At 42.3% G+C, this 5380-nt stretch overlaps 1 long non-coding RNA gene across 1 annotated transcript; it reads left to right on the forward strand.

The window, feature by feature from the left end:
• The first annotated feature begins 2064 nt into the window (after positions 1–2064).
• Positions 2065–2480, forward strand: LOC143895991 (uncharacterized). Its single transcript, XR_013256526.1, has 2 exons — positions 2065–2271; positions 2348–2480. It is a non-coding gene; the product is annotated as an uncharacterized LOC143895991 (long non-coding RNA).
• Positions 2481–5380: the final 2900 nt, after the last annotated feature.

Raw genomic sequence — 5380 nt, forward strand, 5'->3', positions numbered from 1 at the left:
ATCCGGACGACTTCCCTGAAGAAGACGTCCGGGTGCAGAGCAACATGCTCGCCGACGACGCCGACCCCCCTCGGGGCCTATTCCGGACCTGGTATTACGCTTCCCGCGGTTTCTCCCCGCAGCCGATGTCCAGGTCGCGAGATGGCGGACGGTTTTCTAACTTTGTCCCCGATCGTCGGATTTCGCCGGCGATCGGATTCGGACGCTCGTACGGACGTCCCCGACAATCGTGGACGTCCTTCTCTCGCAGATGACGCACCTGGTGCGAGTTCCCGGACGGTCCGCCATTTTGCTACCCGGCTGACAGATTTTGACGGGACCCGGTTCCGCAGGCTCGGCGAAGTGCCCCTAGACGTCGGGAGTGTATACTTCCCGTAGATGACGCACCCAGTGCGAGTTCCCGGACGGTCCGCTACTTCGCCAACCGGTTGACGGATTTCGACGGGAGTCGGTTTCGCGGGCTCGGCGAAGTACCCCTAGACGTCGGGAGTGTTTACTTCCCGTAGATGACGCACCTAGTGCGAGTTCCCGGACGGTCCGCTATTTCGCTAACCGGTTGACCGATTTCGACGGGACTCGATTTCGTGGCCTCGGCGAAGTGCCCCTAGACGTCGGGAGTGTCTAACTCCCGTAGATGACGCACCTAGTGCGAGTTCCCGGACGGTCCGCTATTTCGCTAACCGGTTGACCGATTTCGACGGGACTCGATTTCGTGACCTCGGCGAAGTGCCCTTAGACGTCGGGAGTGCCTACCTCCCGTAGATGACGCACCTAGTGCGAGTTCCCGGACGGTCCGCTATTTCGCTAACCGGTTGACCGATTTCGACGGGACTCGATTTCGCGGGCTCGGCGAAGTGCCCCTAGACGTCGGGAGTGTCTACCTCCCGTAGATGACGCACCTAGTGCGAGTTCCCGGACGGTCCGCTATTTCGCAAACCGGTTGACGGATCTTGACGGGACCCGGTTTCGCGGGCTCGGCGAAGTGCCCCTAGCCATCGGGAGTGTCTAACTCCCGTAGATGACGCACCTATTGCGAGTTCCCGGACGGTCCGCTATTTCGCAAACCGGTTGACGGATCTTGACGGGACCCGGTTTCGCGGGCTCGGCGAAGTGCCCCTAGCCATCGGGAGTGTCTAACTCCCGTAGACGACGCACCTAGTGCGAATTCCCGGACGGCCCGCTATACCGCATCCACGCGCTCTCGTCCTCAGAGCGCGGCAACCTCCCGACACGGGAACCGGTTCCTGGAAAGTGTGGTTGGGCCATTGCCCTGTCACGCCGCCGCGTGACTTCCCGTATCCGCGCCGACGGGAACAAAGTAACTTCGCGTATCTATGTTGTTTCTAAACAACCGAAACTAACCGTAAAAGAAAATCAAATGAAAATTGTTGGCGCGGTAAGATAAACTTATAACTAATAATGCGCCGGATGGGACCAATGCTCGCAATATAATCCTATAAAATAAACAAATCATTATATCCTTCCGTATACGACGAGGAAACATAAGGAACTTTGAATCATCGTGTTCCCATCCTCGGAACGCGATCGCAAGACTTAAAACTATTCTCGACGGGACTCCGCCTCGTCGACGTTGGAGCCGCCACTCCCCTGCGGGCTCCTAGCTAATCCCACGGGCTCGTGTTGGCCCACGGCGGGATCGCCCCCGATCGCCTCTTCTTCTCCCGGCGCCACGGTCCCCTGGGTCTCCGACCCCAGTATCTCCGGCAGCTCAGCCTCGAGCATCTCGACGATCTGCAGCAACCTGCCCATGTCGTTCGGCACTCCGAACTCGTCCGTTGGGCTTGCGACCCGCTCCTGGGTCTCCCCTACCGGCACGGCCACGTCCTCGGGGCGCGTCTGTTTCGTCCACAGCCGCACTGCCTCCCCTGAAAGGCGCCGCATCACCACCTTGGACTCGGGGATTTCCGTAACGCGGACCGCGCTTGCGCACGGTCGCAAGGTTAGGTTTCAAATATTCCTCCGAAATTACAAAATTAAAAATACTGACGAAGTTTTTTTGAAAAAATATTTAAAAACTTCGACGCTTCCTGCTTGCCGCACCTTGCTACACCGAGCTTCTGCAGCAAATGAGAAGAGCACACTATATTGCACACTTGTGGAATAATGCAACATTATCGGATCCAATCAAATTCGAGCCCGATACTTCAGGATGGACATGCACCAAAAACAAATATGACTTTCTATGGTTTGAAGGCCTACAGTTGCCATCATCAGTAAAAGATGTCATTTTGGATAATAAGGATTTGGAAGGTAATTTTCAATTCGCGACTCTTGATTGTATACATGATTTATTTAATTTATTTAACTATTTATTATTTTCTCTCAGTTGATGACGAGGATTCCGAATATGATAGCGATGAAGACCCTGAATCTGAAGAGAATGTGCAAGATACGGAATATGACACCGATTGATTTTTTCAAAATGTACTGTATTACAAATAAAATTTATTTTTTTTTAATTTCTTATAAAAATGTATAACTACTCAATTGACTTCTGAAATTTTAATAATAGTTTCTTTAGTCCTTTATGAATATTCAGATAAATTGTCAGTAGTGCTATGAAATATGTAAGTACGGTGTGAAAATCAAGAGAAAAGCGATCGGTCCACTGGGCGCTGCGCCGCGCGCCGAAAGACGCTCTCGCACTTTGCACCCGATTTTCTCATGATCGCTTCCACTTTGCCTTCTGACACTTTGCACTCAGTTTATTCTATACGTAAACAATACAAATGCAAATTGTCAGAAATGCCTCTTAATATGTAAATTTTCCGAAAATTTTCGCAACTTTGGCAGCTTCTGACAACCCTTTAGCTTCTACTTATTCTTCTGACAATTTTTTTCCTGCTTTTTTTGATACTCCTCGATACATATGCAAATTTTCAGCCGTGCCGATCGACAGTTTTTTTTGTTCAAAAATTTACACGTTTGATCGCCCGCCCACCCACATAGCTTCCAGTCCGCCTTCTGACGGTCGGGCTTTCGCTTTGCCGGCAGCAATCGAACCTTTTCCAAGTAAGATATTTCATGGACCGAGGCATGTTGCTTTTTCCGTTGCCAGCTCTTAGACTATTACGCTGGAAATGCCTTATCGGTATCTCGGCGTGAATCTTAGTTGCTGTTGCACGATAATCAAAGAACGATATTTAGAATAATGTAGAGATGTAAAAATAATTAATAAACATATAAACATAGTAGTAAGAAATTATGTTAATCACTCGTGCGGAAATTTTCATTCTTTAACCTATACGATCTTATTTTTTTTGACAATTTCTTTCCGAAAAAAATTCCGTAAAAGAGAAGACACGTATTTTTTTGTTTGGCCTACAATTAATATTTTCGAGTGTAATATTTGTAAGAAATTGAATTTGTCGGTATAACTGTTACTTCTAAGTTAATTAATATCTTGCAAATATTTAATATATACGTACGGGGTATTTTCGTTAACAAATATATTTATATAAAAACTATATTTTTTATATATTTATTTATGTCGAATAATGATACACATTTAATAATGATTCACATTATTTAGTTGCACATTTCGGGCCGATTCCCGAGGCGACGCCGACGCCTTTTGTACCCCCATTACCGCTCGAGGCTCAGCGGCCGAGCCGCCGATTGCTCACGTGACGCGTAATCTCAGGCGAAGTATTCTCGCTATTTGTAGAATAAATTTCAATCTACTTTTGTTTTATATGATTCACGCTTGTTGAAGTATAAAAAATTGAAATTTGTACATGTAATATGTATATATAATGTATGTGAGGTACAAGAGGGTGGCAGTGTGGTCTTGTGGTAAAGCGCCAGACTCGTAATCCCGAGGACCCGGGTTCGAGTCCACCTGACCACAGGAATTTTTATATTCCAAACTGCACCTTCTGCACGAGTGGGGCTCGTGCGGAGAAACTGGGCTATCTTTCGGAAGAGAAATGGAGAAATTAAATGTATTTCTGTCTTCTTTGTATTTAGAAGTATAAGAAACTTCATATAAAGCTCTTTCTCCAGTGCCAATGCTCGCTCTTGGCATTTCTGATACAGTTGTCTTTCTACATCTGGTCTTGTTCAGAAATTAAATTAAATTAAATTAAATTTGAAATTGGTTGTCAAGCTTGGGGTGCTTGGGAGTTTTTTTATAATTTAGTAATTTAATAAAAATGCCGCTTGTTAAAGTATAAAAAATTAAAAAAAAAAACTCCCAAGTTCTCCTAGCTGTGTTTTTAATTATAATTTACAAATTTTAACATTATTAATCATAATATAAATATGTGCAAATACTACATCATTTGAATTATTTTCTTATCACAGTTAAAAAATATTTTTCAAGTTTTGAAAATGTAATAAACATAATTTTTTAAAGGGACCATGGATTTACAAATTAAGTATGCTAGTGTGCGTTATTTCGACGATGAAAGCAAGAAAATCCATATTGTCCCTATTGAAAGAATAAAGAATTTTGTGGTTTTGAATAAGTATGAGGACCCATATTTTGTAAAAAGGCTGAACACTGTAACCATGGAAGAAAGTTTGATCGCAGCTCAAATTATGGAAGTAGGAAGTATGTACAAAATTCATTGTCATAGTCAATTTTAATTTTAAGTAAATTATAAAGTTCACACTTTTCTTTTTTTCTATAAATTTTTTTGTGGTTTTCTTCTTTCTACCTTTTTTTAACCGATTGTTTTCTTTTCTGTTTATTTTGTTTATTGTATTTTATTCTAGTTTTTAGCATGCTATTATCTATTTGTAGTGTTAAGAAGATTTTATCATTGGCCTAGTCAAAATAATGTCAAAACTGTCGTTTATTACTTTCTCTGTTCTACCTGGGTATTGTATATGTAATATATTTTGTCTTTATTTTGCTTTTATTCAATATAATTTAACTTTAAATCACCATCATGGTATGGGATGTTATGCAGTCATATTGCCATCATTTTGATCACTTATTTTGACATCATAATCTTCATCAATTTGATGTCACTTTGACATCATTTTGACTAGGTTGTTTTCACTGACAATGTGTTATTTTATTATCCATTCTAATCTTTTACTAAATATACCTAGTAAGTGTTTTATGCTTTCGGTAAATGACGTAATTTTATTAGGTTTTTACTAGTATTTCATTCTTTACAGCTAATGAAGAGGACTTGAAGCATAACAAACGACGCTATGTTTTTAAAAAACTGGGTTACAGTGATGTGTGTGCCGTACAAATAATATTAGATAAAGAAAATCCAGAGCCTAATAAAACTCAAAAAGAAACGGTAATATTTCAATCATGTTATTGTAATAATGTTTTACAAATATTTAATTGCTGATTTTAATTATAACTATTATAATTGTTATACTTTCATTTTTTATT

The sequence above is a fragment of the Temnothorax americanus genome, unplaced genomic scaffold (genome assembly GCF_048541705.1).
Source record: "Temnothorax americanus isolate GAGA-0224 unplaced genomic scaffold, ASM4854170v1 Scaffold171, whole genome shotgun sequence".
Classification (NCBI taxonomy): domain Eukaryota; kingdom Metazoa; phylum Arthropoda; class Insecta; order Hymenoptera; family Formicidae; genus Temnothorax; species Temnothorax americanus.